General features: G+C 35.6%; 1 protein-coding gene across 1 annotated transcript in view; it reads left to right on the top strand.

The window, feature by feature from the left end:
- JMJD1C (jumonji domain containing 1C) overlaps positions 1–21,693 on the top strand; it is a 267,626-nt gene that overhangs the window by 73,764 nt on the left and 172,169 nt on the right.

Raw genomic sequence — 21,693 nt, 5'->3', positions numbered from 1 at the left:
ATAAATTGCATCAAAGGTTACTAACAAATAGTTGACTAGTTTGAGTGTCATGGGGAGCAGTTTTGCTGAATGACTGTGTATGTGGACGATAAGAGGATACTTTTTATAAAACATTCAGTAGCATGTAATATTCCTTGGTTAAATTTAGTAAAAATTGAGTGAATTCTTTGTGGACGATAGCAGATATTTAATGTGAAATTATATGTTCATGTAATAGGTAAAATTCATATCAGGATGTGTTCTATTTAATAAATAATAGGTTTCACAGTATTTTCAGCTAGAGTTTGAAGAGTTTTGTAAAAGAAGCATACTAAGGATACCTGGCTGGCTCAGTCAGAAGAGCAAGTGACTCTTGATCTCGGGGTCGTGAATTTGAGCCCCATGTTGGGCGTAGCGATTACTAAAAAATACATAAATAAACTTAAAAAACAACAACAAAAAAGAAAGATACTAACTAAATAAAGTAATTTTATTAAGAAAAAAAAAACATATCATGTTTAACCATTTTGCTGTATATGTTCGAATGAAATAATGTTTTTACATTGATATTGAAGACATTTTTAAAGCCATTGAAATGTTATTCTAGGTATTTGGTATAACTACCATCAGGGCAGATACTTTCATATATTTTTTGACATAAATTAAATATTTACAAGAATGGATTTTCTTGTTAATAATTGTAGTGCCTATACATTTTCTCTTTTAGTTAGACCTTATAAGTCTGAAGAGATAAGTGGTTAAAAAGAAAATGTAGGGAGAGAAAGAGAGAATGAAGTGAGTTGTATAATATTTTTAAGAGAAAATACTTACAATATCGAAAGATGAAAAATGATATCCATGAACTATAGTTTTCCATGAACTATAGTTTTGGCCAGATACTTTGAATACTCTAGCAAAGAAGATAATTTTGTCTATGAAAGATTTTAAGAAATACTTTTTGCATGAGTATATTGAATTGTTAACATGAAGATTTTAAAGCCATGACTAACATGTTTATTATTTTATGAATTTTTTTTTAATGTTTATTTATTTTTGAGAGACAGAGGGAGACAGAGTGTGAGCAGGGGAGGGGCAGAGAGAGAGAGAGAGAGAGAGAGAGAGAAAGACACAGAATCTGAAGAGGCTCCAGGCTCTGAGCTGTCAGCACAGAGCCCGTCGCAGGGGTCAGACTCACAAGCCATGAGATCGTGACCTGAGCCGAAGTCGGACGCTTAACTGACTGAGCCACCCAGGCGCCCCTATGTTTATTTTATAAACTTTAACTCAAAAATTGGTTAAGGGAAGCCTGGGTGGCTCAGTTGGTTAAGTGTCCAACTCTCGATTTCAGCTCAAGTCATGATCTCACGGTTCCTGAGATTGAGCCCTGGGCTCTATGCTGACAGTAGGGACCTGTGTGGAATTCTCTCTCTCCATCTCTCTTTGCCCTTTCCCTGCTTGCACTCTCTGTCTCTGTAAATAAATAAATAAACCTAAAAAAAAAATTGGTTAAAACTTGACATGTGAATTTTGTATGAAAAGTCTCAAAAGTAGGAAGCAGTAAAAATAATACTAAAAAGTATGCTTCAGTATCGTAAAGAATAAACAACTTTAGGGGCGCCTGGGTGGCGCAGTCGGTTAAGCGTCCGACTTCAGCCAGGTCACGATCTCGCGGTCCGTGAGTTCGAGCCCCGCGTCAGGCTCTGGGCTGATGGCTCAGAGCCTGGAGCCTGTTTCCGATTCTGTGTCTCCCTCTCTCTCTGCCCCTCCCCCGTTCATGCTCTGTCTCTCTCTGTCCCAAAAATAAATAAACGTTGAAACAAAAAAAAGAATAAACAACTTTAGAAAACCTTTGCCATGTCTTAGAGATAGTTATTAAAATCAAGGTGAATTCCTAATGTATATTCATAAATTACTGACTTTGGAGAAAATATATCTTAGGAAATATTGTTTAATGATAATTTTTGTCAGGGGCACCTGGCTGGCTTAGTCAGTTAAGTGTCTCACTGTTGATTTCGGCTTAGGTCATGATCTTGTGGTTCATGAGATCAGGCCCCATATTGAGCTCCCTGCTTGGGATTCTCTGTCTGTCTGTCTCTCTCTGCCCCTCCCCTGTTCTCATGTGCGCATGCATGCTCGCTCTCTCTCTCTCTCTCTCTCTCTCTCTCTCAAAGTAAACTTTAAAAAAATAGTTTTTGTCACTATTTTAGAAATTTCTTTTGAAAACCTTTTATTTTCTATTCTTTTTTAGTGTTTATTTATTTTTGAGAGTTTGTGCACAAGTGGGGGAGGGGCAGAAAGAGCAGGACAGAGGATCCAAAGCCGGTTCTGCTCTGACAGCAGCCAGTCCAATGCAGGGCTCGGACCCAGGAACCATGAGATTATGACCTGAGCTGAAGTCAGACACAGCCTCAGAGCCACTCAGGTGCCTCTTTTGAAAACCTTTTAACCTCACATAAGTAATTAATCATGAGGCCTCTTTTTAAAATTCAGTTCATTTTTTCTTATACAAAAACCCCTGCACATTATTTTAAAATTTGGAAAATGCTAAATGGTATAAAATAGAAAATCATAATAATCATTCTGTTTTCATTACCAAATAATAGCCAGCTTACTTCTTTGACATATATTCTTATAAAGTATTTCCCTGTTCTTTTTGCACCATAGAATTAATGAATTTTTTAAAATTGTGGTAAAATATGCTTAATGTAAAATTTTCCACCCTAATCATTTTTAAGTATAAAAGTTCAGTGGCATTGAATACATTCACCGTGTTGTATGTACAATCATCCATCTATAGAACTTATTCCATCTTACAGAACTGAAACTCTGTACCCATTAAACAGCAACTCCCCATTCCTCCTTCTTCCCAGCTCCTGGCAACTATCATCTTCGTTTCAGTCTCTATGGTTTTGAGTACTCAAAGTACCTCAGTATAACCAGAATCATACAGTATTTGTCTTTTTGTGACTGACTTATTTCACTTAGCATGATGTTTGCATGGTTCATTTATGTTGTAGCCTTTTCAGAATTTCCTTCGTTTGTAAGGCTGAATAATATTTCATTATTTATTCATTTGTCTGTTGAGGGACCCTTAGGTTCCTTCCATCTCTCAGCTATTGTGAATAATGGTGCTATGCATATGGGTGTACATATATCTCATTGAGACCATGCTTTCAATTCTTTTGGAATTGCTGAAGAAGTGGAATTGCTGGATCATACGGTAATTCTGTTTTTAAAATTTTTGAGGAACTGCCATACTGTTTTCCACAGCAGCTGTACTATTTTACATTCTTGGCAATACTTGCTGGTTTTAATTTTTGATAATACCCATCCTAATGGGTGGTACCTTCTTGGGGTTTTGATTTACATTTATCTAATGATTAATGATACTGAGCATCTTTTCTTGTGCTTATATGGTATTTGTTTATCTTCCTCGGAGAAATATCTATGTAAGTCTTGCCCATTTTTGAATCAGGTTGGTTTTATGTTTAGTTTTAGGAATTCTCTGTATGTTCTGAATATTAATCCCTTGTCAGATGGGATCTGCAAACAGTTTCTTCCATTTGTGGATTGGTCTTTTACTCTGTAGACATTGTCTTTTGATGCACAGTTTTTCTTAAATAGTCATAAGGTCCAGTCAGTTTGTCTTTTTTTTTTTTTTTTTGGTCACCTCTGTCTTGGTGTCATATCTAAGAAATCATTTCCAAATCCAACATTGTGAAGCTTTTGTTGTATGTTTTCTTCTAGGAGTTTCACTATTTTAGGTTTTACATGTAGTCCTTTGATCCATTCGGAGCTAATTTTTACTTATGGTTTTAGGTGAGTGTTCAACTTCTTTCATTTGTTTGTTGATATCCAGTTTTCCTATTATTATTTATTGAAAAGACTTTCCTTTTTCCTTCGAATAGTCTTGGCACCTTGTGCAAAAATTATTTGATCATATATGCAAGAGTTTATTTCTGGGCTCTCTGTTGTAGTCCCATCAGTCTGTATATCTGTCTTTATGCCAGTACCGTACTGTTTTGATTACTGTATAGCTTTGTAGTAAGTTTTGAAATCAGGAATTGTGAGTATTCCACCTTTGTTTTTTTTTTTTTTTTCAAGACTATTTTGGCTACTTGGTTTTCCTTGAGATTCCATATGAGTTTCAGGATGGATGCTTCTTCAGCCAGAAACTTTGGAATTTTGATATAGATTGTGCTGAACTTATAGATTATTTTGGGTATTATTGACATCTTAACAGCAATAAGCCTTTCAATCCATGACCACAAGATGTGTTTTCTCTGTGTTTTCTTTAAATTCTTTTAGCAGTGTTTTATAGTTTTTACTGTACGAGTCTTTGACTTACGTGGTCAATTCCTAAGTAATTTACTCTTTTTGTGATGCTGTCATAAGTGGAGTCAATTTGATAATTTTGTTTTCACATAGTTCATTATTAGAGTATGGAAACAATTCTTTTTTATGTGCCGATTTTAAATCCTTCTACTTAGCGAGCATCGTACTCAATTGTGAAAGACTGCAAGCTTTTCCTCTAAGATGGGGAATAAGACCAGGATGACACTTTTCTGTTCAACATAGCATTGGAAATTCTAGCCAGAGCAGGTAGACAAGACAAAGAACAAAAAGGCATCTAACTTGGAAAGGAAAAGTAATTTGTTTGCAGATGATGTGATCTCATATACAGAAAATCCTAAATAGTAAAGATGGTATGCGCCCTCCCGCATATTAAAACTAACAAACAGCAGGATATAAAATCTCTGCTTTCTAATCATAGTTTTAGCTAAGTATGTATTAAAATTGTAGATCCTGCTTTTTTTACTTGATATTTGATTCTATACATTTCTGTCACAGGTAGTAGTTGTAACAGTTTTTAATGGCTGCATAATATTTCATTCTAAAATGATCCATTTCCCTAATGTTTGGTATTGTTCCTAATCTTTTTGTAAGTAACTGATTATAAGTAACTGATAAATATTATTGTGATAAATATGTAAATCTTTGTTTGCTTCTCTGATTATTTTAAAAACTTAGATTCATAGCAGTAGAATTACTGGTCAGAGGGTATGAACTTGAAAAAAAGATACAGAAATCTCCTGATACTCTTCACAGATTGTTTAAAAGTTGCACTTACTGCCATAGTCCCCAATGTATGAGGGTTTCATCTCACCCCAATCCTGACCCCCCCAACTCACCCCTGCATCCACAAACACTGATTACTTGCTTCAGACCATCTTGTTTTAAAAACCCAAACATTTAAAAAAGGATTTTTACAACTTGAGTGCAGAATTGAATATTGTAATTTTTATATCTACTAATTTCATATTTTAAAATACTATTTTATTATTTTAATTTGCATTTCTTTAATGGATGAATACTTTTTCATATTTATTAGCAACTTGTATTTTTGTGATTGTGTTTTTCAAATATTATCAGGATATTGTGTCTTTCTAATATTTGTTCTAAGCTTTCTTTATATTATTAGAGATACTATAACCCTTTTTGTATTTGTTTCATGGTTTGCTCGGCTAATTTTAGCAAGTCTTTTTGAATTGTATGTTTATATTTAAAGACAGTCTATAATGAGATATCTTCCTTAATTTAGATGGTCAGGATGTGTTTTCCTTCTTTTCTTCCTGTTTTCTTTCTTTATTTCAGGAGGTTGTCAAAATTTATAGAATAAGTCATTGAAATGAGAGTGCTTGGTATACTTTAGACAATCATTTTAAGTTTCATAGCCTTCTGCAAACACTCCTTTATGTTTTAGTACATGTAACTGAGATTATTGTTTCTCTACTGTTCACTCAAATGAGGCTTATTTAAGGATATCTATAAGCAGCAGTTATGAATTTAGAGTTTTTAAATTCATTTGGTAGAATAAAATGCTATATCTACAAATTTGAGAAATTTGAGGGACACATATGAGATAGCAGTGGAATTAAACAGCCAGAATTGTCTTTAATTCTCTACAGATTTAATGTTTCTGATTCTGTGTACATGATACTTGATTTCATGTTCTTTTGTACTGAAACATATGTTTGTATTATCTTCTTTGTAGTTGTTTCACCCCTCGTGTGGTACCTGTTAAATATTATATATTGGTTATATTATCTTGCCTACTTACTCTAAGAAATCAGTAGAAACTAGCAATGTACCTGCTGGTTCTTGAAGTCATGACATGACACAAAAAAAAAACCTGTTGTCTTATTAGCCTTTTCTAAAGTTTATTTTAAATTTTTAAAAATTAAAAGTAAAAATTTAAAAATTAAAATCAACAAAATATGGGATAGTATGATACCAATTCTCTGGAATTGTCTCTGCATCTTTCCTCTCAGTGTATCAATAGCAAAACATGTATTGGAGTACCCACCGCCTATAAACCTGCTGAAGTGGTGTCTTTTTTTGTTTTGTTTTGGCTTGGTCCTCTATGATCAGGGTACCACCTGAGGCTATTCTGATGATGAAAGCCAAAATATCTTACATTTTTATGTAAGTTACTTAATACATTGTTAAATTTCATTTTTAAAAATAAAGTAAGATATTCATGAAATCACATTTATCTGCACCAGGGAAAGAAAGTGTTGGCATTCATAATTGAAATCAGCGAATAACCTACCTAACTGGATTAGGGCCCTGGCTCCATCTCCTTTAGGAAAACCTTCTGTGGGGAGTGGGGCTTCGACCCTAACCCAGCTGGGCTGTAACACTGCTGCATTTTCTAAGGGGCAGAGTTTTCTACTACTTTTCTTCTGGCTCAGCCTTCCAGATCACCCCAACCAGAATTAATCTCACCATCCTGTGTTCCTGTAGAACTTTGTTTGTACCTCTGTTTTAACAGCTAGCACTTCTGCTTTGTATTACCTATTTGTTTGCATGTCTGTCTTTCCCTACTAGATTGTAAGTTCTTTGAGGACAGGAATCATGTCTTAGTCATCTGTGAATCATTCCTAGACATCTAGCACAGTGCCTTATCCATCTTAGTAAGTGCTCATTTTAAAGCGATGAACTTATTCTACCCCAGCTAGTGAAAAAGAATTTTACTGGGACTTATAGCAAGTTTTCTGGCTATTACTTTATACTCAGATAAAAATTGACAGGAAAGCATAATCAGCCAGTTGTGGCAAAAATATGCAACTAACCAATTTTAAACATGGCAAGTAGTCAAAGACAAATAATAAAAATGTTTATAATAGATACCCTCATTCTAATCAAATACAAGTATGAGATTTTAAATTGTTATGGAGGAGAGGAGGTGATGTAAAATTACCCAAAATAGGTTATTTTCAAGATGTAGAGGGAAAGAACTTATGTTATTTGCTTGGTGAAAGTACTTTTCAGTTGTTTTCTGTTCTGAAAGAAACCCTCTCAACGTAGAACAGAATTAACTGCTCTTTGGGACAAAATACCATTATATCTGGCTGTTACATTGCCAAACTTGGTTTTTAGATTAGGACCTCAACCAAAGTTTACTGAAATGTGAAGCTATGCCATACTCCAACTATGAATTGAACTTTGAAATAAATTCATTTAAAGAATATTTGCATATTGATAATTGAGTTTCCAGATTTAGAATGAGTAGTTTTACAGTTCTTTGTGCTTTGGTAAATGATGAAATGGTAATAAAGACCTTATACCTTCACGATTATTATTTCTCTGCAAGGTAAAGCACTTTATGAGATCAAATTAAGTGTAGTAAAGTATCACATTTTTTAAATGATAAAAGCTAATGCTGAGAAAGACTGCAGTGAATGAGCACGCTTACCTTTTCTTGTGGGTCACAAATGACATTATTTTGGGGAAAAGTATATTGTAAGAACCATAAGGAAGTTCATACTCTTTGATTCATTAATTCTACTCTCAGGAAATTATTCTAACAAAAAAAATTTTTTTAAGTAAAAATTATAGATGTGCTTGGGTGGCTCAGTCAGTTAAGTATCCAACTCTTGATTTTGGCTCAGGTCGTCATGATCTTCCAGTTCGTGAGATCAAGCTCCAGGTTGGGCTCTGCACTGACAGCATAGGACCTGCTTGGGATTTTCTCTCTCCCTCTGTCTACCTCTGCACCTTCCCTGCTTGTGCGTGTACACACACGTGCTCTCTCTCTCTCTCTCTCTCTCTCTCTCTCTCTCAAAAAGAAATAAACTTAAGTAAAAATTAGGGGTGCCTGGGTGGCGCAGTCGGTTAAGCGTCCGACTTCAGCCAGGTCACGATCTCGCGGTCCGTGAGTTCGAGCCCCGTGTCAGGCTCTGGGCTGATGGCTCGGAGCCTGGAGCCTGTTTCTGATTCTGTGTCTCCCTCTCTCTCTGCCCCTCCCCCTTCACGCTCTGTCTCTCTCTGTCCCAAAAATAAAACAAACAAACAAACAAACAAAAAAAAATGTTGGAAAAAAGTAAAAATTATATTCAATTCAGTTAATGTTTACCACTTTATGTGAGCCAGATAGTGTGCTAGGCTTGCACATACAAAACTGAAAGCCAGAATGTTACATGCAGAAAGATGTTCATTGTAGTCCTATGAAAAAAGGAGACAACTTCAGTGCCCAAAAATTAGTGAATATTTTGAAATTAATCAAATATTATGCAGCTTTTAAAAATTAGAATTATGAATACTTCAGAGAAGTGTGGACAAATAACATTCAAGTAAAAAACATCTTGATTATAGCAGTATCAAAATCACTTATAAAATAATGTAAAGTATTTAAAATAATTGAAAGAGTGGGATTATGTCTGACCTAATTTGTCTTTTCAATAGAAATAGCTATTATTTCCCAAGAAATTAGAAATTTCATATAATGACTTTATCATATATGTTTTATTGTGGAAATGATTTTCTTCAAATGAAGTCTTTCAGTAGATTTGTTTTAGTCTTCTGTTAATATACTTTGACATTTGCTTTTTAAATTTTGTTAATATAGGAGTGCCTGGGTGGCTCAGTCAGTTGAGCATCTGACTTCGGCTCAGGTCATGATCTTGCGGTCTGTGAATTTGAGCCCCGCGTTGGGCTCTGTGCTGACAGCTCAGAGCCTGGAGCCTGCTTTGGATTCTGTGTCTCCCTCTCTCTCTCTGCCCCTCCTGAACTCATGCTCTGTGTCTCTCTCTCTCTCTCTCTCTCTCTCTCTCTCTCTCTCTGTCAAAAATAAACATTAAAAAAATAAATAAATTTTTGTTAATATAACATTTTTAATATTTTTCCTTTATTAGTACAAAGAATTAAAACTTTCTAATAAAAATAACAGTTCAAACAATGACAAAATATAATGAAGCTTATTTAAGTTTTGTTTTTAACTCTGTCTGAATTACTGCTTACTCATAGATTTACATGGCTTGATGTAACTTTAGAGATCTTCTAGTCATAGATTTAGAGAATGTAGTTGCTGAAAAAGAGAACTTTAGCAGTCATCTTAGGAAGGCAGTGTAATATACTAAGAATGCAAGTCTTCATGTTGCATTTCCTCGTTCAAATTCCTACTGTGCCATTTGTGGTTAATAACAGGATGAATTTGGGCTCCTGGGTGGCTGAGTCAGTTAAGCGTCCAACACTTGATATCAGCTCAGGTCATGATCTCACGATTTGTGGGTTTGAGCTCCATGTAGGGCTCTGCTAATGGTGTGGAGCCTGCTTGGGATTCTCTCTCTCTGTCTCTCTCTCTCTCTGTCTCTGTCTCTCTCTGTCTCTGTCTCTCTCTCTCTCTGTCTCCTCTCTGTCTCTCTTTCTCTGCCTTCCCCTGCTCATGTTCACTCTCTCAAAATAAATAAGTAAACATACACACACACACACACACACACACACACACATATACATACACATACGTATATACACACACACATATTTGTATATATCAGGATGATCTTGAGTTATTCTGTCTTCACTGTATTCATAATAGCACCTATATAACGTTGTTGTGAAGGTTAAGCAACAAAATATATAAATAAAAGCCTTAGTATAGCACTACAGTGAGTTTTGTCAGCTGTACAGCTTTAGGGGAATCCCCAGAAAACCACCTTCTCTTACACCAATTGTAAGTGTGAGGGTTTCCCTGTCCCACTCTCAGGGTTGATAGTTCACTAGAAGGACTCCTAGAACTCAATGAAAACTGTGATACTAGTGCCTACAGTTTATTGCAGAGAAAGGATGAAGATTAAAACCCACCAGTAGAAGAGATGCATAGGCCACAGGGAATAGGAGGGGTTCACAACGGGGGGGTTATGAAGTCACAGAGAGTATTATGTCCTTCCAGCCACGATGTGCAACAATATTCTGACTTTTGCCAACCAGAGAAGCCCACCCATGCTTTTGCTGTTCACAGTTTTTAATGGAGCTTAGTTTATATACTGTCTGCATACCTGAGCTTTAGTCTCTATTTTTTCCTGGACATCGGATTGATATCTATAGTCACAACTTCCTCTGGAAGTGGAGCTGATGATACTGAAATGCCCAAAGGGCCTATCAGAAATCACATTGTTAGACTGTTTAGTAGGCAAACCAAGACTCTTACCAAGCGGGACATTCCAGGTGGCTAGAGATCACCTCTCAGTAGCTGACATCTAGGCCAGATCTCTCTTTGGGAAGGGATGCTTCTTCACCGTATAGGCTAGTCTTTGGCCTGTGCTCTCTTACAGCAAAACAATCATATTTGTCTGGATATCTATACTTTTAAATATACTTATAAATAGCATTTATGTGATGGTCATAGCACTAGCAACATTATGAATATGCTCAACATTTGGAGGAGCTAGTGTGGAGTAGGGATAGATAGAAATAAATAGTTGATCTGACTTATAAAGCCATTTCATACATTTTCATATTCTTGTACTAACTTACCCATTTACTTCTGTGATTTACTGCTGTTTGTAACTTACGATAAATTTATAACTTGATAAACTTATTTAGCATAGAAATTAGCTGATGGCCAGCTAGATGTAGTTTTTCCTCAGGCCATTCTTTTTCTATCAGCATTGTATCCTGAGAAGGCTTTTACTCAATCTCCTGATACATACGATTATCATCAGTATTATTTTTAGTTTCATTAGAGAATGATTTTCAGTTTCATTACAGAATAAATTGCAGAGAAATTTGTCTCCTCAACAAAATTGACTCTTGCCCATATACCATTGTCTTAGTTACAGTTGGCCCTTATTCCATTATTTCTGGGTCCCAAGTCAGATTGGAACAAAGCCAGTTCACAAGCTTGTACTAAGACTGCTTTTGACTGTGTGTTGTATATAGTAGGGCCCACCTCTCTCATACGGGGAGGATTCAAGTAGTGTTCAGAATAATTCCTGCCCCTGTTAGGTTATACCGAAGGGTATGCCTTATTTTGGTCGGTCATGGGGGCAAGGGCAGTCATAGTACATTTATGTATATTACAAGTACCCCAGAAGAACTTCCATAGGTTTGGAGGTCCATAAGATCCTCTTAGGTGTGCCCTTTGAGCCTTAGCAGCTAAGATGGAGGGCCATTGTCCCATGGCTACTTTAGCCCGCATCTATATTAAATCATTCCAGGGGCCCTTTTAGGTCAGAGTACACAGTTCTTTCCCAATGTTCATTCCTAGCCTTATTTGCTGAGTCTGCCTGAACCATTTCACTACAACCGCATTATCTTCATAGACTGATTCTCCTCCCTTGCTTTCGTCTTAGAAGAGAACTCCTTCTAATCTGCTTATTCTAGTTAGTAGGTCTTTATCTTCTGAGTGCCACTCCTCATTAAAAGCAAATTTATCTTGTCCTACAATGCCTAGATCAGTAGAATACCTTCTAAAGTCCTTTTCTGTTTTGTGTGCTGTGTTGTTTAATTTACCATGCATTTCATTACCAATGGAGTAGTTAGGATACATTTTTTTTTTTACTCTAAAATGTTGAGTCCCCCATACTAGGATTAGATGAGTGGTAATCACACCTAGATGTAAATTAGAGTGTGCCATAAAGCCTCCCATAAGCCTTCTTTCTTCCTTGTCTCAGGATGGAGGTGTTTCCCAGGGGGTTTCAGACCCACCATGTGATGCTTATTGCTTTAATCTCATGAGAAACCCATTGTTGTTTGTTTGTTTGTTTTTTATTTTTTGTATTCCGTGTAATAGCTTTCCACCGACAAAAACGATATGTGTTTGTGCATAGTATACTGTAGCATGTTGGATATGCCACTGCTATGTTTTCTCTGTTATAAACAGAGAACTTCTTTAGCATTTAATCAAGTTATTTTGTGGTCAGTTTGTCAGACATTGTATACCACATAATCCAATAGCCCAATAGGACCAGTACCCAGAGATTCTATTCCAAATGGTATCCTTTATAATTGATGTAGCCTGAAAAATAAGAGCCAAATGATACTGGCACTTAAGAGTCCTGTTCACAGAGCTATTGTACAAAGAATTTGTCTAACTTCTTTTCTATACTGTTTGAAATTAACTTGTGTGGTTTAGAGCATTCTCATTGGTTCACACTTAACCAACTGCCCTTAAAATGGCTTTATATGCCGTCTGTTTTATAGTACTAAGTAGGAGAAACCTTCCCCAGACATAATAAATAATTTTTGTAATACTTTCAGGTAAAGGAGATGCAACCACTTTACGTAAAGTCTGTTCAGACACTCCAGTTTTCATCTAAACTTTTACCTTAATCCTATCAACCTTTATATTTCTGTATCCCCTTAATCTAAATGTAGCCTCCATTAGATTTATATCCTTAGTGCTTGGGGCTCCCATAGCAAGAAGTCCCAGAATCATCTTTTTTTGGTCTTATTTTACTTACTTAATGTGCCTCTGATCTTTGGATCCCAGCTGGGGCTTAGCCAGGGGTCTCAGGCATTCTTATCTCTAATCTTGATTAGATTGTAGAAACATCAGCTCAGGAAATTTGAAGTTAAGTTTCGTATAGTCATCTTCCCCCTTTCTGGTTTTTAAGATTTTTCCAAACTTAGAGTGAATCAAGTAGATCTGTTTAGCTCTTGTTAATGTTGGGGAGACTATCAGGGCCTCCTCCCCTAAACTCTGAGAGTGCTGCAAGAAGATCTTTGTTTTGACAGTCCTCAGTGTCTGCTTCAGTCATCTCATTTCTTTAAAATGATTTAAAGATTTTCACTCAGCCAGGATGAGTCTCTTGACTCTTCTCTTTCCCTGTTCTCCTACAAATCTTTATTATCTGTTATTTCAGCATAACTTTTCTCTGCAGAAATGGATCTGTGGCTAGTGGTTATAGCTGGATCTGGCCAAAACCCAGGCTTGGCTCAGCATCAGGATCTTCCCCAACACTCTCCCTTACTTTCTCTTTAGCTATTAAATATAGCAATAATTAAGAGATTGTATAGTTAGCTCATTTTTAAAATTTTGCATTTTTTTAATGTATCTAGTGAGCTAACTCCTTAGGAGTTAGATCCACCATCTCTAAATTCCGTTGGTAAATTTCACCTCTGGTAACTGATCACAGTAGAGTTGTAGTTTCATACCATGGATTGGCCCTGTGGCCACCCAGAAATAAAAGGTTTGTCATTTCCTACCTTCTCATTCTTTTTCTTCCCAAACCACACAGATCAGCAGGTTAGCATCTGTCTTGCTGATACCAACTGCAGTGAATTTAGCAATCTGTACAATTTGAGAAAACCACCTCCACAAGACTGCCTTCACTTCTGACACCATTGCAAGTTCAAGGGTTTCCCAAAACTACCTTCAGGTTTGATAATTTGCTAGAAAAACTCACAGAGCTGACTGAAAATTGCTATGCTCACACCCACAGTTTGTTACAGACAAGGAATACAAATTTAAATCTGTCAAGAGAAGAGTCCTAGGGTACAAAGTCCAGTAGGAGTTCAAACATAAAGCTCCGGGTTCATCTCCTATTGAGTCATCGACAGTATTCCCTTTTTTTAGCCACAGTGTGTGGCAGCATGCAGAATAATGCCAACCAGGAAGGCTCAAATCAAGCCTTTTGTGTTCATTGTTTTTATTGGGGCTTGATCACATACTGTCCACATGACTGACCTTTAGTCTCCAGCCCCTCCCGGGTCAGTCTAATACCTTTAGTTATCACTTCTCTGGAGGTCACAGCTGATACCGTGTATCCCAGAGCTCCCATCACATATCAGATTGTTAGACTGTCCAGTGGCCAAAGCCTCTAGACAGATAGACATGCCTATTAAGCAAGACATTCCAGATACATAGAGGTCCCCTCCCAGTAGCCCAGGGTAGAGGCCAGACTCCTCTTTCGATCAGGTTAATTCTTTACCATACAAGCATATATCATATGTAAAACAGTTTATAAAAGTCTCTTGTTATGGTGTTATCATTAGTCAGTTTAATGTCCTCTATTTCCCAGCAAGAAAAAAAAGTGGGGGGGGGGGGTTTAGAGTAATTATGTTAGTTGATTTGTTTACATTTATTTTCAATTTAACTAGCACAATGGAAATGGAACCCCAAACTCCTATCTCCAAGATAATGCTTTTTTTGTGTGTGTAGTAGAACATACATCCTGCTAATTATTGAATCTTAGGAAAATCATGGGAAGAGCATTTATATTTTTCAAAAATTAGGCTAATTTTGGGAAAACTCTCAGAAAGAAAACAACCTAATACTCGTACTTTATTTCTGATCACGTAATTTAAAGTTTTGCAGATATAACCAAGACTAAACTGAAAGAAAACTTTGGTCAGGAAGTCCAGAGAGTAAGGAGAGAGACAGACATGGGTAGAAAATGAACCAATCAGTGATACAATCAAAGTTTATAAAAAAATGGGAGAAGTGGGAAAGCTCTCTAGCTTGGCAAGGGAGCTAAGGAAAAGCTACACAGAGGAGAGTGATCCTTGATGTGACTATATGCTGAATTGATTATTTTCTGACTAGAAAAGGGTAGAAGCCGTTTTATGGGGAAACAGGTCCTGATTGAAAAATTCCAGGGATTTATGCCAATTTGGAACATAGATTATGAAGGAATGGCAGAAGATGAAGTAAAGAAGAACGAGCAGAGACTAGATCATAAATGGTCTTGCGTTACAATGAAGATTTTGGACATTTCCTGCTGTACAGAATGTACAGTCACCGAATCACAACATGTAGGTTAAACAGTCACTTTTGTATTTTAGATAGATTATTATAGCAAGAGAGTGAAGTGATGGGAAAGAGACTAGGACTTTGTCATTTATCCCTTTGTTTAAAAAATCTAAGTGAGACTTGGATAAATGTACCTGGTGGAATATATGTTTATCTTCATTCCTCCAAAATTTCACAAAAATAACAACAAAAAATAGAAGAGGACAAAGAGAACAGGAGACGACAGTAACAAGGTATTAATAACGTTTTAGAATATACAGTGGATGAGAAGCAGTGACCCACTTAGCAAGATTCAGGAGAACTGAAACATAAATGTCAGCAGAGAATGCTATCAGATCACAGAAAGTTTCAAAAATTGGAGCACCATATGCTTTGCACAGTAGAAGTAATGGATGGGGCTGAAAATGGAGGGATTAATTGAAAGGTGGTAAGAACAGAAGTAGCCTCTCTCAGGACCTTCCCCACACTCCCATCCAGGCAGCCAACCCTTCTCACTGTATGGGAAATGGGGGTGGGAGGGTACATTATCAAGAATCTGAGCACTAGAGGTTTTGGCTTCAAGGACATTTGCATCAGTATTTCTGGTGTGACACGAGAGGACTACATTAAAATCCTTTTACTAAGTGGTGCATCTTTTCCTTCAGCCCTTTTTCCTACATTCTGCATTTTGAACATTGTTAGCCCCTAGGGAAATGAATAGAGGATTGACTTCTTAGGGAAAGTGAAGGTCCCCAGAGAAAAAAAGCGACAAATACTATTAAGGATCCTCCAACAGAATGGTCATATTTCCACCCATTCAGTCTATGGTGAGACACACCAGAAATCCCACTAAAATTGCAGCAAACCTGCAGTGATTCTCACTAACCCAAGGTCACTCACAAAGCCTTTTCTGTATGTTTTTAGTGCCTCATGTTTAAATGGATAGTCAAGGCTCACCTTGACCAAGGCTCACATCATAGTTTTAAAATAGTATATAAATAATAGATATTAACCTAATGAGATTTATAGTTAACTTTTTGCCTGAATGCGGGCAACATTTATGCACTTAAATGTATTCAGTACAGGCACAGGACCTGATACTGTTACTGAGTAACAATGAATGAATGAATGAATGAATGAATGAATGAATGATACTTTAGTGTGGTTATGAATTGAAAGGATTTTCTTGTTTTAAATGTTAAACATGTTCTTTCAAACTAGTAATGTTAATATATCAGTATTTCTAAAATCACACGAAAAAAGAAGTGAACTTTAGTATTCCAAGTATCCTTAAATTTTTTTCCAGAATTGAGTACCTTTGACAGACCTAAAATTTTTTTTAAGTTTATTTATTTTGAGAGAGACACAGAGTGAGTGGGGGAGGAGCAGAGAGCGAGGGAGACAGAAAATCCGAAGCAAGCTCCTTGCTGCCAGCGCAAAGCCCGATGCAAGGGCTCGAACTCCTGAAACTTTGAGATCAGGACCTGAGCTGAAACCAAGAGTCAGACGCTTAACCGACTGAGCCACCCAGTTACCCCAGATCTAAGTTTTTTCTAATCCACAATTTGGATTTTGCTTTCCATGTTTGTTGAGTGGGATCAAATTGAGGAGCAGGATATGTTTACTGAGTCATAAATATAAGACATGCCATAAATGAAATTAGGAAGGAGCCAGCAAAGCAATTATATATCAAACCCCAGAGGCATTTCTTCTATTATCTGTTAATTTGTTGCTCCTAACTTCAGTATGCCAAGTTCTAAGTATACAAGTACCAAGTAATAATGTTTCTTTCTTGAGACATTTAAAAAACTTATTTAATATTAAAATCAGAAAGGTTACATAAAAAGAAACAAAAAATAATTATAATTTTAAGGCAGTAGCTACTGTTAATGTTTGAAACAGTTTAACATTTAAAATCATCAAAAGCAATTTAAAAGTATTTAAAAGAAATGATTTTTTTATACAGATGTGGATTTTTTCCATTTTAAAATCTTATTTTTATGGAGACTTAAATTGGGGGGAAGTTACATATTACTGAATTTGCACAGTTTTTTTCTTTCTGCTTTTTTCCTCCTTTTCTAACCCTAATCCATGATCTGTCTTACATTTTTTTCTGTGTTTTATTTATTTTTAATTGTTTTTAATGTTTATTTATTTACTTTGAGGGGGGAGGGCAGAGAGAGAGGGAGACAAAGAATCCCAAGCAAGATCTACACCCTCATGCAGTGCCAGATGTGGGGCTTAAACTCACAAACTGAGATCATGACCTGAGCTGAGATAGAGAGTCAGATGCTTAACCAGTTGAGCCACCCAGGCACCCCTTTGTGTTTTAGATTGTTGTCACATTTTATTGTTTAAACCAAAAATGGCAGTTAGTTGCAATTAACTAGAAATTATTTTTCAGAATGGTTAATTTTTCTCAGTAAGGGTATTCATGATGTGGTAGGGCTTTTTGTTCTTGCCATTTTCTTAAGCCACAGTGAATTATTCTTCTCAGGATATAATTTGTGAAAAATATCTATACACTGAAATTATTTTGGAATCATTTACTTGATTATTTGACCTTTCCATTTCTTATACCTATTAATTATTTCTTATATCTGTTAATCCTTTTTGTTATACTTGTTATACTTGCTATGGATTTTCATTTTGTTGCTATTATAATTTGAAGCAGCCAAAAGCAGCTAGCCATGTAAAATAAAGATGGGAGAGTGTTGATTCCATTTCCTTCCTGTCTTTCAGAAATGTAGTTGTCATGTCTACCATTTGTTCTAATTTGAAAAAAAAAATTAGCTTTTAATTTTAATTTATAAATGGTTACAAATAACTTAAAATGCAGTAACATCATATATGTGTTGCATGATAATTTCATTCATTACATATTCTTTGCCATTTACTGTGTGCTAAGTAAGGATTATGTGAGTACTGTGATCCTTGGTTTGGACATGGTTATTTAACTGCACTTGTGAAAAGTTCTATGAAAATTAAATACAGATTGGGTCACCTGGTTGGCTTGGTCGGTGGAGCATGCAATTCTTGATCTTGGAGTTATGAGTTCGAGCCCCACAACTGGGCATAAATCTTACCTGAAAATAGATAGGCAAACATCTCTTCTGTTACTGTTTTGAAGTATTTATATTTACCTTCTGAAAACATTATTTGTATTGTTTTTATTATTTCATTACATATACTAGTACCAATAATACAACATTATTCAATTTTTGAAGTCTTAATTTCCAGGCAGTTTTTTCAGTGTTTTGTATCTTTTATTTGAGGTAGATACTTTTATTATCCTTGTTTTGCAGATGAGTAAACTGAGACATGTAGTTATGTAACTTACTGAGGACAGAAGCAACTATGTATTAGAAAGTGGGGGAAGGGAGAGAGAATCCCAAGCGGGTTCAGCACTGTCAGCACAGAGCCTGACACAGGGCTCAAACTCAAGAACCGTGAGATCCCTGAGCTGAAACCAAGAGTTGGACACTTAACCAACTAAGTCACCCAGGCGCCACTGGAAAGTTTAAATAATTGTGAGTTACATAAGGTTAAAAGTGATAATTTTCTCTTATTCTCATCTATGTGTTTCTCATAGATATCTGCCGTTAACCGGTTGTTACGTGTTCTTTTAGATTTTCCTACCCCGCTTTTCTTCCTCTTTTTTTGGTAAACATGTAAATTTTTTCAAAAAATCTTTTAAAACTAAATGGAAAACTTATTATTCATGTACTACTTTATGAATTAAATGTGATTTTGAATATCTTAAGGTGATAAAGTTGAAGTGGATGTATGAAGCATGAAAGAACCTGTCCAACCATTGTAATATCTTCTAAACTGGGTAAATTCAAAGATGATTGTGCTAATCTTGGGCTCAACTACAGATCTCTAGGAATGTAATTATTAGCAAGGTTTTTTCTGTTCTTCAGGGAAGGTTTAGAGGTAAAACATATCAAAGTAATTCACTTTCAGAGTGAAAAAGGAAGCTCTCACCTTTTCTGGTGAAGAAATAATTACAGATTTGGAAATATTTTTATCATTGGAAATGGTTCTGTCTCCCACTTTTTAGTGAGTAAAGCCAGTAAATCTCTGGTATTCTGACATATGTTGTGTTTGCAGACAAATGTTGTCTTCTGTTTTGTAATCTGTGAAGTGTAGTGGTAAGGAATATGTATGTAGTGGTGGTATGTGTGGGTTTGGATAAAATCTTCTGCAACCCTTTTGTTATGATATAGCACTGCTATGCACTATAATATAGATTGTGTAAATCTGATACTATTATAATTTTAAATGTGAGATAAATGGTTTTTAAGCTTAGTTTTTTTTTTCTTATTGAAGTGCAAGGAGTCCTCATTTAAATATAGTGTATTTAAAGAACATATGAGTAATTTTGGAGTACCAGATGAGTTTTATTTTAGAAAATAGTGATGCATGTAGCCTATTTCTGCTAAATTATGGTTTTATTGGGCTTTAAATGAGCTAGTCTTGAAACTTCATCGTGTGGTCCAAATAAAGCTGGCTCTGCTTGCCTCTTAATGTGGTACCCATATCATTATTTAAATATGAGCATACACTATCTTTTTTAAAGAAGTTACTGGAGAAGATAGGACAGAATGTGGGACAAAACTACCAGGTCTTTGCATATCTTTGTCTCCAACTGAGAGCTACTCTCACACAGCTGTTCCTCAAAAAATCGTTTTTGCCTTTTCTTACACCTTTGATCTTTTTTATCTTTTCCACAAAGTGCAGGAATCTTTCTTTTTGCGGAGTAGCTCTATACACTTTCTTATGTAAATCAATTTAAGCTTCATTTCAAGGTTTTTGTAAAAGGTATGAGGGCAATAAGGATTCTTATGGCAATGGAACAAATTCCACATCATGGTTGTGGTGGTGGTTACATGAATATACACTAAGCATACAGTCGAATAGATTGTGTGCACATGTGCACACACATATACACACAGCTATGAGTGCATGTAAAACTGGTGAAATGGGATTTGTAGTTTGTACCGCTATCAATTTCCTGGTTTTGACATTGTCCCATAGCTATACTAATGCAACTGTTAGGGGAAACTAAGTAACTATGTACTTTTTTTCCTTTTTGCAATTTCCTGTGAATCTATGATTATTTCAAAATAAAAGGAAAAAGTAAGTAGATCAACTGGATGACAACACGTGAGAAAAATCAAAGAAACACTTGCTTTTTAATTTGTTTTTTAAATAAGATCTGCACCCTCGACAAAGTATTGAAAGGCATTTACTTTTCATTAAAGTAGATTAAGCTTTAAAAAAATAAAGATTATTGATAAATACAAACAGCTAAAAGATATAGGAAGTGATAAAAATGATAGAATAAACTAAAAATTCAAATAGAAAATACTCTGAAAAAGAAATAAATGTAAAAGATAACTAAAATAGTGGTTGTTTTTAAAACTGGATGGAAAATGAGGGGCACCTGGCTGGCTTAGTCAGTGAAATGACCAACTTTGGCTCAGGTCATGATCTCACAGTTCATAAGTTTGAACCCCACACCAGGCTACTTGCTAACAGTGTGGAACCTGCCTGGCATTCTCTGTCTCTGTCTCTCCCTCTCAGAAATAAATAAACTTTAAATAAAAAGCTAGAGGAAAAGTGACATATACAAGTTTATGTAAAAGTCAGTGTTAAACATGCTCAATTATGGGACACCTGGGTGGCTCAGTCGGTTAAGCGGCCGACTTCGGCTCAGGTCATGATCTCATGGTCCGTGGGTTCGAGCCCCACGTCAGGCTCTGTGCTGACAGCTCAGAGCCTGGAGCCTGTTTCAGGTTCTGTGTCTCCCTCTCTCTGACCCTCCCCCGTTCATGCTCTGTCTCTCTCTGTCTCAAAAATAAATACATGGTAAAAATAAATAAATAAATAAATAAAACATGCTCAATTGTAATAAAATACAATTAAATTTAGAGATCTAAAAATACATAAAAATTTAAAAAATGGTTGAAATAAAGAAATGATTAATAAGAAAGATCCAGCTAGTTGTAAATAATAAAATTAAAAATTTTAAAGTTAAATGGAGAAAAGATGTCAAAACAATGAAAAACAGTTTCAAAGCAAGGAAATTAAAAAGTTAAAATTTCACTGGCATAAAAGAAAATGAAAACCTTGATCACCTTTCTCTCATCTCTCAGTGACATGAGGGAAGTCTTTAATCTTTAAGCCATTTGTTGCAGTTGTGGTTGTGCAACTGATTATATTATACTTTATATTAATTATATTTATGTTTATAGTTAAGTTCCTGATTACTATAAAATGTTAATGAGGTAATAGATTTAGCAATAATTCCCAAAGTTATTTGGTTCCCAAAAGACGAACAGTCAATTATTATGAATATTTTCCAAGTGAGAATCTAATTTTTCACCTCCTTTGCTTAAATTACTTTAGCATTTTCTCATTAATCTTAATAGGAAAAAGATCAAACTTCCCCATTTATAAGATTTTATATGATCTTGCTCTTCTAGCTTTATGAACTACCCAGGTACCCCTACCCCTTGCCCCATTTGTTCTTCATTGATCATCCCTATAATTTCAGGTTCTAGGAAAATAGCATATTTTCTCCTGCCTCATGCCTTTACCTATACTGTTCTCTATGCTTAGAACACTTTTACTACTTAACTCAATTCGTACCTTAAATATTACTTCATGTCTTCATGGAAGGGCTCTCTAAA

The sequence above is a fragment of the Prionailurus bengalensis genome, chromosome D2 (genome assembly GCF_016509475.1).
Source record: "Prionailurus bengalensis isolate Pbe53 chromosome D2, Fcat_Pben_1.1_paternal_pri, whole genome shotgun sequence".
Taxonomy (NCBI): Eukaryota; Metazoa; Chordata; class Mammalia; order Carnivora; family Felidae; genus Prionailurus; species Prionailurus bengalensis.
This window is presented reverse-complemented; position numbering and strand designations above follow the sequence as displayed.